We start from the raw sequence: 13,292 nt of genomic DNA, 5'->3' as shown, positions 1-13,292 counted from the left end.
GCCAAAATAACCCAGATGGTTCAGCAAAACCCCATGGAACACCTGCAAAGGGTAATCTCTTTCCTAAAACAGACAACTTATCAGTCAAAACTAAATCATTTTCTCATACAAATAGTCAGTGCTCCCAAAATGAAAAGTCCCTTTGGGATTGTGTAAACACTGCAGGTCAAAATGTTTAGATGTTTTGTCAGTATGGCAGTGGACCTTAGAAATATCCCTCATGTGCACTGTGCTACAGTTACTGCAGTAGATGTTTTCTTTCCAGAATACAATGTGTCTCATTTTACATTTATTCATTTAGCAGATGCTTTTATCTAAAGCGACTTCCAAGAGAGCTTTACAAGAGTGCATAGGTCACTGGTCATAACAACGCGATAGCCCCAAACATTTCGGGTAGCCAAAACATGAAGCATACATTGTGAGAACCCCAAATACAGTAAGTGCCAAAGAGAAGAACCATAAGAGCATGTAGCCAAACAAGTTACAACTAAACAACATGAAGCTCAAAAGTGCAAGAGTGTATCTGTAGAAAAGCAAGCAACAATACTGTAATGTATGCCTCATGTTTTGGCTAACCACAATGTTTTGGGGGCTATCTCGTTGTTTAGGATCATTGACCTATGCACTTTTGTAAAGCTGTCTCTTGGAAGTCGCTTTGGATAAAAGCGTCTGCTAAATGAATACATGTAAAATGTAAATGTGTATCAAACAGAAAAAAGATTACAGTAATTCAAGAGTAGCCTACAAGGTTTCACATCACATATTACACTTACACTGCCATGGAAATTGTTACTGTAATTGCCATACATCATGGTTACTGTAACAGGAAATGTGTACAGCACAATATACTTTCATACAATAAGCACATCAAAACTAACATAATGTATAACCTACACTTGTAGTATGAGTAACCACAGTAAGTTTCAGGCAAGTGACACTTTCCTAGTCAGAGTTATCAGGGGGTGCATTACAGTAAGCCTGGCATGAAATGCACCTCCTCTATTGTCTGTTCTGTATATCCCAGCATCAAATGATTCCTATTGTACACTGAGGGGACTAGTATGAGTAACCACAGTACTTTTCAGGCATCTGACCCCTTCCTAGTCAGAGTTGCAGAGGGTGCATTTCATGGCAAGAAGGAAACACATACAGTAAGAAAGCAAAGCTGGAGTTTCACTAGTTGTCATCCTCACTCTCCTGCTCATCCTCGCGCTCCTGTCTGTCTGGCCACAGATTTCATTGACATCACATCTGATGTTCTCCCTTGCGATGCAACATGGGAAGAATCGTTGTTCATGCCGCAACAATCCCCTACACTGATCTGCATTGTCTGGAGCAGGGAGCTCTGGTTTTACATTTTACATTACATTTATTCATTTAGCAGACACTTTTATCCAAAGCGACTTCCAAGAGAGAGCTTTACGAAGTGCATAGGTCACTGATAATAACAACAAGATAGCCCCAAAGCATTGTGGGTAGCCAAAAACAAGAAGTACACATTGTGAACAACCTAAAAATAAGTGCTAAAGGGAAGAAACCATAAGAGCATGTAGTTAAGCAAGTTACAATTACACAACATGAATCTCTAAGTGTAAGTGTACCTGTAGGAAAGCAATAAAAATAGGATTAACTAAAATAGAATTCAACAGTTTAAATCAGCTACCACTAACCAACAAGAGCAACAGTCTAAGCAAGAGTCATTGTGATCCTTGAGGAAACTAGCGTTGGGTTCAGCAAACCATTCCTAATTACCGTTGTACTCCCAGAACAAGTGCATCTTGAGCCTTCTCTTGAAGGTGGAGAGACAGTCTGTGTCTCTGATGGAGGTGGGGAGTTGGTTCCACCACTGGGGGGCCAGGCAGGAGAAGAGCTCGTGTTGGGACCGGGCGGTCTTAAGCGGTGGGACCACCAGGCGGTTGTCTGAAGAAGACCGTAGGTGGCGGGTGGGGGTGTAAGGCTGCAGGAGAGACTTGATGTAGTCGGGTGCAGTCGCGTTCACTGCTCGGAAGGTCAGTACCAGGGTCTTGAATCTGATGCGGGCCGTTATGGGTAGCCAGTGGAGGGAGATGAGGAGCGGGGTAACGTGGGAGCGTCTGGGTGGATTGTAGACCAGACGGGCCGCTGCGTTCTGAATCCTCTGAAGAGGGCGGGTTGCGCATGCTGGGAGAACGGCGAGCAGCAGTAGTCCAACTTGGAGAGGATAAGTGCTTGGAGTAGCAGCTGGGTGGAGTGCTCAGACAGGTATCTCCTGATCTTCCGGATGTTGTAGAGGGTGAATCTACACGACCGGGAGACCGCAGCAATGTGGTCCGTGAGGGAGAGCTCGTCATCCATAGTAACCTCAAGGTTCCTGGCAGAGGATGAGGAGGTCACCGTCGCAGATCCCAGGGTGAATTAGAGGTCGTGGGAGATGGAGGGTTTGGCCGGGATGATGAGAAGTTCCATTTTGGCAAGGTTCAGCTGGAGGTGGTGCTCGATCATCCAGGCGGAGATGTCTGCGAGGCAGGCCTCAATCCTAGCTGAGATCCCCGGATCGGTCGGGGGGAACGACAGGTACAGCTGAGTGTCGTCAGCGTAGCAGTGGTAGGAGAAGCCATGGGAGGTGATGATTGGTCCAAGTGAGGTGGTGTACAGAGAGAAGAGGAGGGGTCCAAGGACGGAGCCCTGTGGGACATCAGTGGAGAGCTGGCAAGGGTCTGACAGTTGGAGTGAAATGGAGTGAAATACAACATTGTGCACACTGCCAGTGAGCGAGTCTGACTGAGGCTAACGTCAGTTTAACGGGGACGCAGTCTCACTCAGATTGCCAGTTTAAACAAATCAGAAAAATAATCGGACCAGCTGGCTAAAAGCAGAATTCCCATATCTCTTGAAAGCTGCCCTGCTCGACTTTTTAGATGTAAAATTTACTGTAAAACTGTAAAATTATGAACTTTGTGACATGACGTGAAGACATGGTTGCCGCTCGACTATACCGACTATGCGGTCTGTACCGGGCGACATTCTCACTCAAATTTCAAGACTTTCGTGACCCAAATCAAAATTCTAATGCGACAGATCAATGGGTAATCGCTTTCTCTCTTGTAGGCTGTCCTCCTCAACCATTTTTGTCTTTTTAAATCTAACTATTTGTATTATCCGTGTGGTCCTTTTGCCATTTAAAATGCTATCCTTCCCCGGTTTTCTGCAACCACATTGCGCGCGCATCCCGAATGTTTACAAACAAATAATTGGTCTATAGTATGGCTACTAAATTTACAGTTAGGAGGCTAACAAGTAACACTGGCAGGTAGTAGCATTGCTACGAGTATTATGCTAGGTTACTAGGTAACAGCAGCTAACTAAAGCTAGCTATCTTCCGTTTTGAGATAATCACTCACTCTGGAGGACGCGTCAATACTTCATAGAACTCACTCCTCAATAGTTGAAACCACACAACATGCACTCTCAGGGTGACCAACAAGATTATTTTAACTAACAAACAACACTATTACAAACATCCAACTGAACGAACGCAACAACTGAAATCCCTTGCATAGCTGTTGTAACCAAACAATTTTCCTTAAGTCTTGGCGTTTTTTGAAATGCCGCACTGCATGCTGGGTACCCAAGAGCGCTGACGCTGATTATCTAGCTGTGCTCCGACTGCGTGATATGACGAGATGCTAGTGACGCGCTAAGGTCTCGGAGTCTCCTGAAATGGAAAGCGTCTTTCTGCCTTGAAGCTGCGTGCGCATCATCATCAAGACCCCATGTATATGTCGAGATAACATCCAAGCTAACAATTTCGCCAAATCTGACTGCAGCTTTGTATACTATATGTACTTTGCTATGGTTGTTTGAGTTAAACAACTTGCTTAATGAATTGAATGGCTGTTAAATGTCAAATCCAACTATAAATGTATAAAAGAGAGAGAGTTCCAATCAAATCTGAATTATTTTTAAACCTAGAGGTTTAAAAGACAACCTTTGCCTAAACTGACATGCACCAACTCAGAGAACTGAGTTTCAACATCCATTTACACATTTAGTCAATTAGTAAATGTTTTACTCTACTCTAAAGGTATAACTATGTTTAACTTAATGTCTGCACTTCTCTGTCACCAACTGTCTCTGGAGTGGGGTGTGGGGGCTTCACAGGGTGTCTACAGGTGTAAACAAGTAAAATTTAAGACTTTTCAAGCCCTTTTAATACCACTTAAAATTGAAATTAAAGACCAAATTTACGATGGAAATACAAATCAAAAGTGGAAATATACAGTAATCTTCCCAAACACTGATGTCTGTTCAATATGAACAGTATGGTAAAATGACAACTATCGGTTGAGTTTAAGAACATTGACTAAATGTGTGTAATGCGAAAGGATAACACAAAAATGGAATTGCTGTGCTAAATTATATTTTTTATTACACAATGGTGGAGCAGAAACAAGCAATTCCATGAATCCCATGGAAACAAAGGCAAATGTGTGAGATGAACTGATGTGGAGCACAAATCATCCAAGAAGCAGTACTTCTCTTGAGTGGTTTTTATTCAGATGACTAATCATTGGATTCAGGTCAAAAGTCTATAACTTGAACTGGTTTAATTACTTAAGACACTAATAGTCAGCAGCTTGGCATGCAGGAACCTACCGGAGGAACCCTAATAATATAAGAATCCTAACAAAAACAATAAGTTTCCTCCTACCAAAGGAACCCTAATAATACCAACAATTACAATTGTTGTTAGGAATCCTAATTAGGAAGTCATGGCAGTATCGAATATGGTTCTGGTGTTATCTGGGTACTTTTTAATCTTTCTTTTCCAAAGTAGACGGTGCTTCAAACTGTTCAGTATACAAACACGAAGCTGTTTTGTAGTATCCTAACCAGTTACTGTTTGTGAAACCCCTATGCACTTCAAATAAAATGCTATCATTAGGGTTTCTCCGGTAGGAGGAAACCTATTGTTTTTGTTAGTATTCTTCTTATTATTATTAGGGTTCCTCCGGTAGGAGGGAACATATTGTTTTTGTTAGTATTCCTATTATAAGGGGCCAAGCAGCATCGAAGCTGCTACGACCTGTTAAGTGTAAGGTCGTAGGTTCGAACCCAGTCATAATATTTTGGTCTGTCTTAATTTTGATTATCTGTTTGTTTAAACAGGATGACATCTTTCTGAAATACCATGCACAATTTCATGCAATTTCACCTTAAAATGTCAACCGTTTCTCAACCTTTGTCCCAAAGCTGACCAAAGCTAACAATCTGCCCTTTCTATTCAAACCATCTCAACAGTTGGTGTGTAGCATAGAGGATAAAGAGACTGGCTTATAACCTTATGCTCATCAGTTCAAATCCCCAGTCAGCCTGTTGTTGGCCAAACAAAGTAATTTTGCTCTCTTTTTGTCCAACTCTCGTTCTTCTACAGTGTACATGTTTATAATATTTTGCCATTTTGCGGAGGAACCCGCATCGCTGCTTGCAGCTATTTTTATTATCGGGTGTGCTTTGCCTTCAAGGGCACAACCATTGTTATCTCACATATATATTATTATTATTATTAATATTATTTATTTTTGCCCCCCTAAACCTTTGTTAATATTTGGACTACATAGACAGCTTAGGTGTCAAACGTTTCGTCTTGGTAGTAATTGAGTTGCTTGTATTGGGATTTACGTTCCGTAGCACGGTTTAAGTAGAAATTACGTTTTTGTGGCGAAAAGTGACGCTAACGGTAGCTAACTTGCTAGCCACAGTCACTGACGCCACTAACGTCACCAACGTCACGAAAACTTGCGTGACTATATCTAGCAGAACATTAGTTTAGCAGCTCGTTAACTTCTGGGAGATGGCTAGGCTAACTGCTTTAATGCAAGGAAGGTGCAGAAACGCCACAAGCAAAGAGGCCTGGGTGACAACTATTTGCTAATTTTACTTTGTGATATGACACACAATTGTAATGTGTATTGTACAATATAAGCTAATATTATTAAGGAAGTACATCTACTTTCGGAAACAGTAGTCTACTATTTCACTGAAACATTAGCATCATGACATTAGCCTCTGTTGCCCGGGCAACACATACTACAGCGGTCTGTCATGCATCTGTTTTGAATCGTTAAAATAAACATTCCTCACAAATACATTTTCGCTGTAGGATTTATTATGACATTAGATTTCAAGTAAACAATTTGTGGGTGAAATTATCATTACCTGTGGTTTCAAACCAGTGTAGCTCACTGCAATGCTATAGCCTAGTCTAGTAGCTAACAAAAACATCTCCACAGCTGTTTACAGTACTAGTAGCTAGGAAGTCAAACGGCGGCACATGTTCGGCACTACCCTTATTTAAATCATAAGTCTTTCAATAACTAACCTGAACTCCATTGCCACAGCCTAAACTTTGTCAATCTGTTCATGAAAATAATTCATTTCAGCCTAGACCGTACAACGGAAGTAACGTTAAATCGAATTCAACCAACGCAATCGCTACCAAGACAGTCTAGTAGTAGTAGTAGCCTACAATTTACCGGGGCAGCTTCTCCACACAGCAGGGCTATATCGCATTTTGCCTTGTTACTGACAATGATCGCTACCACTGACATTTTCATGAATGAGTGATTTTCCTCTAAATAAATGTCAAGCTTATTTACGTTTTTGGGGGCATGTTTTCAGTTAGCAGATAAAGGTAGGCCTACAATTTGAATCGCGATTCCATCTGAGATAGCTACTGCTGGTAACGTCGTTGTTAAAATAAGCTTCAAAGGGGGTTCTTTCTTAATGAATGAATGCAATATGAGGAGGCTAAATGCCTGAAAATATCACGAGAAGGGAAAAACTTACAATGACGTTTAAGTCATAGAGATTAGGTCAATTTTTACACCGGTCTGCCAAATGTATTCGTTTTGATTCAACAATGAGGTTGCTGATCACCATTCCCTCTTGCAGGGGAAATGAGAAGACAACTATTTCATTCTACTCTTCACTCTTAGTATTTTGAGTTGTAAATGAGCAGAAAAAAGTATGCTTTTAAACCTATGTAATCTTTATAAATAATAAGTAGGCTATGCATTTTTATATAAAAATATACAGAAATATCAGTTTTAAAATGTAATTAAAATTCGGACCCCTGCAACCAACGCAAGCAAGCACACCCTACAATTTACCCAGAAATGATACCCTCTCTAGTTATTCTTGTAATTTATCTCAGGAACACATTGGTAAAAAGTTTTGAAATTTGGCATATAGATACAACATGCCACAACTACCGCCCAAACACAGACTGGCCCACATCAGACCACAGGGGCGCCACAGGCCACGCCCAAATGTCCACTTTTCAGAGTGATGGCATTTCCACCCCATTACTCTTCTGAAACTTTGTGTACATGCCTCATTTTTCATGAGGAACAAAAAAGCCTCAGGGACCCATAAGGACTGCCATGATGAATTTTCCCGAACAGTGATGATTTGGAAAAACCTTCAAAATTCATTTTCTCTTGAACCAAAGGTCTAATTGACTTGAAACGGATATGTATCATTGATGTATTTAAAAACGTTACTTAAGACAAAATCAAATACAAAATGGCTGAAAGGGGTGTATTTATGTAAATGTACACATTGCCTCAATATGTTTGTGTCACTAAATCACATGTCATTTTGAATGATGGTTTTTAAAACCTAATAGGCTTTAAGGTGACACCCCCCTGAAGTACCCTGCAAAGTTTCACCTTGATATGTGAAAATATGACTGAATTACAGCTGTTTGACCAAATCTGACAATGCTTGCAATTGGAGAAACGTCTTATTTTATTATCCAGTTGATGACTCAACATGGCAAATTCCAGCTCTGGGAATGGCTCAATTGGATGAGATGATGTACTGGTAAATGAAGGGTTGTAGGTTCAAAACCAGTCAAACACAGAAAAACAGAATGTTTTTTAGTCTTCCGTCAATCCTCCGGTAGTAAAACATAGCAATGAGTGTTTATTTGAGCCCATAACAACCCTCTGATCATCTGTTTAGCGTGTAAACTACTGCAAAACAAGCAAGGTTTATCACAGTAGCTAGCTACTTGGAGTCTACGCATAGTAGTGTCAGATTTACAACCAAGTTAGCTTGAATTAATTATATTGATTGTTCAGCCTGTTCCCTGTTGCACACATTCATTTCAGTAACCTAAGCCAGGACAAATCGCCACTGATGCCAGGCATGATTTGAAATTCCCTTCCATGAGAAGTTATGGCACCCCAAACAACCTTTTTAAAGCACTACAAGTATTTATATATCCCGGTTTTATATCCCATATATAAATAGGACTAAATTACAACTTTAACCAAATCTGACAATGGGTGCCATTGGAGAAATCTCTTATTTTCTGAAACAAAAACTGATTAATCAAATGTCTAAGGCTGTGAATGGCTTAGTAGGATGAAACGCAGTGCTGATGCAGGAAGGGTGGTGGGTTAGAAACCGGTCAGAAGTATATATATATTTTTTTTATTCTGACAGAAATTACAGTTTCAAGTTTTCTGGTTAATCCCAGTGGAACTATCTATTATGTCAATTTTACAACACTTTGCCATTTTGAAGGAGGAAACCGCCATTGCTGCTTGCAGCTATATTTAAATTTATACTTTGTCATGTCATTCTTCTTGACCCATAACAACGTCAAAGAATGCGTAATAATTATTTTTTTATCATGCAAATACTTTTCACCTTTACATAACAATCTGAAAACACATTGTTGGATGACAAATTCTCCATACATCAAAAGGCTGGTTTTCCAACCTCAGTACTAATGGAAAAGATAAACAACTTTAAATAGATTTAAAGTTTTGGTATATAATGTTGTCCTCATTGTGTCAATATGTACCACACATTCTATAACGTCATAGTATAAAGAAAACTGAAATGAAGCCAGTCTGACTGAACATTATCAAATGTCAAAGTAGCGAATAGTACTTAGGAGATCACTCGGATCTCTCAGATACAGTAATCTCATCTTCATGTGAAAATGTATGTCAGCTGACGGTTTCCTTTTGATTTAGGATGTTGCAACCCAACTACTACAAATAACTTCTACGTCACTCTGAATGTATGACACTTCCTGACCTCTCTATCCACCAATTACCTTCCTTCTTCTCATCACAACGTCTGGGAGCTGTTCTGTGCCTTTTCCTCTTTAGAAACCTTTGCTGGCAAAGGTTTCATAGCCCAAGGCTCTGGTAATGCAAACGAGTCTGTACACTGAACGGGAAACGTGAGTTTATATATAGAATTGATGATGACCATCATTGTTGGCTGCTTGGCCTTGTTAGTCTTTCAATAATAGAGCATGAGTGCCTCCAACTTATGCACAGTGTAACTAATGATAATACAACTACAATGTGAAGTCAAGGATTAGTGAAACCAAAATATTGCAATTATGTATTCAATCAGTATGTGTCCATCAAACTCGGTATACTTAAAAATGATGCATCTGGATATATGTTTTATGGATGACACATCACACTTTTTTGCAGTAGGATAAATAAGAGGGGATACCCAGGGGAGATTGATAGCTTTTACAAAGCACCACACTGCAATGAAATAAAAGACCCCACTTCCACCAGCAGCAAACTTGGCTTACATCCCTGATTTAATTAATTATTAAGAGCTGGTTAATCTAAATGATGGAGCTTGTATTTCCCCCCATAATGATTTGCCTTAATATCTCCTGAGAGGCCACCTGGTAATTGTAAAAAATGAAGAGAGAGATCCCTGTTGGCAGTGCATTCATAATTTTTCTCATGAACCGCGTAGGCATGGCAAATTCAAAATGTACACTCAATCCATTGAATAATTATTAATAAATAATTATTTCCATTCAAATGTTTCTTTTAATCACCAATTTGATGGAAAACCATACCAATGAGTAGTAATGAGCCTATTATATGCCCATTGCCTAACACTACTGAAGGATCTGGAGGATATTAGGATCTACACGGGTTTAATCAATTCTGGTTTGTCTCCTTTGCTCAACACATAAAACAACAAATGTAAAAAAAAACCTCCTCCTTCTTTGTAAAGCAATACAGTACAAACCTTTGGGACCTCCTCAACACGAATGGCAATTTTGGCTTTTCATATACCAGCACCTTTTTACATAAAAACAGATAAGGACACATTATTACAGTTCTTGTCTTGGGCGTCATGTCCACATTCTGTGCCATTCAGTTTCTCTATTTCATAAGGCAAAATGACAGCTCTCTTTGTCTTAAATAACTGTATAATCTGTTACTAACCCATCTCACATCCCTCAAGCTAAGAGACAGTGCAATGTGCAAGAAGCTGTCAGCCTAGTTCACATTATTGTTGGGGATGGAGTGGAAAATGGGCAAGGAGTCTACATCGAATGGACCAAGTCATCCAGGACCCCTGCCCATTAGTGTCTCAGAGAACAGTCTTTGACACATAAATATCCATGCTACTGTATCACGTGTTGGCTGCATTACAACTAGTACAGATGCAGCGCTTGCTGACAAAGCAGTGATATGTGTAAAGTTATAGCAGGTGAATGCTGAGAGGAGTGGTTATCAATGTAGTCCAAGATGTGTTTGGATACATGTATCAGTTACACACTAAAACGGAAAGTTAATAGTTGAGTGATTATATGAATGGAGTGTTTAAGCAGTCAAATCATTAAATTTTTTAAGCATACCTAGGAAATGTGTAGGCAATTGTGGAGAATGTTGAGGTATACCAGTCCCATGGCATGTAAGACTAACTTTTACTTTCACCATCACTGTTACCAAAACATGTGTTGGTGCATGTGGGATGAATACTGTGTGCCAGCAGATATAGAGATTAAATGTACATCAGTCACAGTGCTCACACATTACTACTACCAAAAAGATTTGATGAGCATTCCTTAGCTGCTAACAGCCTTTGATCATCTTACTTCTCACAATTAGAAAGAATAGCAAGAACTGATCATGCGTCAACAAAACCTTATGAAAACTGCAAAGGGGAGGATTTTTTGTATTTACTAATCACTGAAAAGAGCAAGACCATGTCAGGGCACCACTCTGGAATGCGTTAGTGGGTTACTCAGCCAACCCACACAAAGAGTAATTTCTTTGCTTGGCTGGATGAATGGGGGGTGGCTTAAAAACAGTTTACGGTCAGATTGCATTAACTATCCTGTGACTACATTGCAGTAACTGGAGAAACAACTTTGTAGTACATGGAAGCAATGCAGTTACATTTACGGTTTAGTGGTCCAACTTCACACAAGTGAAACTTCGAATGGGGAATTTGGGGGTAAGTGGTTGCCAAAACTAATCTTGTTTTGGTTACACAACCTTCAACTGCCCCTTTACAACATCAACTTAGCCCTTATACCCCTCACCCATACCGTGTCTTGTTACACATTTGTAATAACATATGCCACTTAACACTTATTACCGTTTAATTCCTTGGCCATTCTTATGTGCCTATAATGTTTTTACTGTAGGTAGTGCTGTGTAATGGTAGTTAATGTTAGTTTAATGTAGTGTTAGTGACTAATGTTAAGGAACATTACTCATGTTAACGCCCTTAACTTGTGGGGAAAAAAATCTAATTAAGTAGATGGACAAGGCTAATTTGATCGTAAAGAAAAATGCTAACTAACAGTTTTAGGCTCCAGTATCTGATGTAGCCTCTTACTGAATGTTTCTAAACTACAAACTTTAATTCAAAGGCTAGGATTTTGCGGAACTCAGTATATTGTTAAAGGTTTCTTCAGCGGTGACAATGCTTGGCTGGACACAATTTTCACCACAGAAGCCATGACAGAAGGTTGTTTGACTCTGAATTCTAACAGTGCTCATCCTCGGAACATACGGCAAGAGCCGTTTAGAAAGTTGGCACATTCCAGATGGACACCAAAACTTGCTGGAATCAAGACAGCATATGGTATTTCATATTGTGGTCTTTCAACAAATATGACTCAGGATGTCAAAATTACAGATGAACACATAACTCACAACGTAAATTAGAATTAGGATAACAGTGTTGAAAGATGATGCTAGGTGCTTGATGTGACAGTCATTCTATTTTTATTCACTACTGGCTTGTCAATTGGTGTTTTTCCAACCTATTCCCCAAGGCACACATGCTTAATCGATTGAGGTAAATTCTTAATAAATTTAGTTTTGGAGGGAGCATGATACTTAGCAATAACAGTCTCCAACAGGAAACTAAAATTATTTTGATGAACATTATGTGAAATATGTTTGGCACTAGAGGCAAGGAATGTTAAAACATAATCAGGGGATCAGTTATATTTGCTGCTTCAGGGGGTCTGACTCATGCAATATTTTATTTGAAATAAATGTACAAACACCTGTCTGTGATTGTTTGTCACTCTAAGTGGTAGACTTGCAAAAGGTCATACATGATATTGCGATGTGACTAGTAAATACAGACTTTGTTCCTTGACTCTGGTCCAAAACTATAGGCTTAGTGTAGAACTATGCACGTCTTATCCTTGATCTTTTGCTCTACTTTTCAATACTCAATATTTGATTAGTTTTGGATAAGTGTCTGCTCAATGAACAAAATGTAAGAATGTTTTATATAAATTATAAATAATATAGTATAGACTATATACATATACATATATAGCAGTTATGAAGGAGAGGAACAGTACATTTGAAAAGTCTATTTAAAGATGACCCTCAAACATTTCCTAGCGATGCTCCACTCCCACCTCGGGTGGAGACAAAGCGTTATATATCAAAATATGGTCTTTATGCTTCAATTATAAGTAGATATGCACACATCTCTACATCTACATCAAAAGCTCTTCATCACCGTCCGCTATATACCACAGTTCGAGTTTACCCCATTTACCCGTAATAACTTAATTTCATGGTAGATACTACTTAGGTAAATGTCATGACTTGATTGAACGATTCAATTTTCTTCTCACAAAATAACATGAAAAATGTAACGTTCAATCCTTTCAGCTCTACTACATAACACAAATAACCCCCCAAAAAACTGTTGCAATCTGTTGAAACGTATATTGCTGCATTTATCAATTAGCGTTATTATTCTGACTGATTATGTACACTTGGCTGTATGCCATGGTATGAGCTAGTTCCAGCAGTTTTTATGATAATTCTGTATCTACAGTTATGCTCATTACATAATCCTACTGCAATGCAGTGGCAATTTAACCTTCCCTGCAAATCAAACTACATTCTGGCATAGGTTTGATTTCCCATTGGTGGGACTGAGAGCCCTTTTCTACCCATCACATAAGCAAGGTAAAGGTACTC

The sequence above is a fragment of the Hypomesus transpacificus genome, chromosome 6 (genome assembly GCF_021917145.1).
Source record: "Hypomesus transpacificus isolate Combined female chromosome 6, fHypTra1, whole genome shotgun sequence".
NCBI lineage: Eukaryota > Metazoa > Chordata > Actinopteri > Osmeriformes > Osmeridae > Hypomesus > Hypomesus transpacificus.
Note: the sequence above shows the minus strand (reverse complement) of the source record.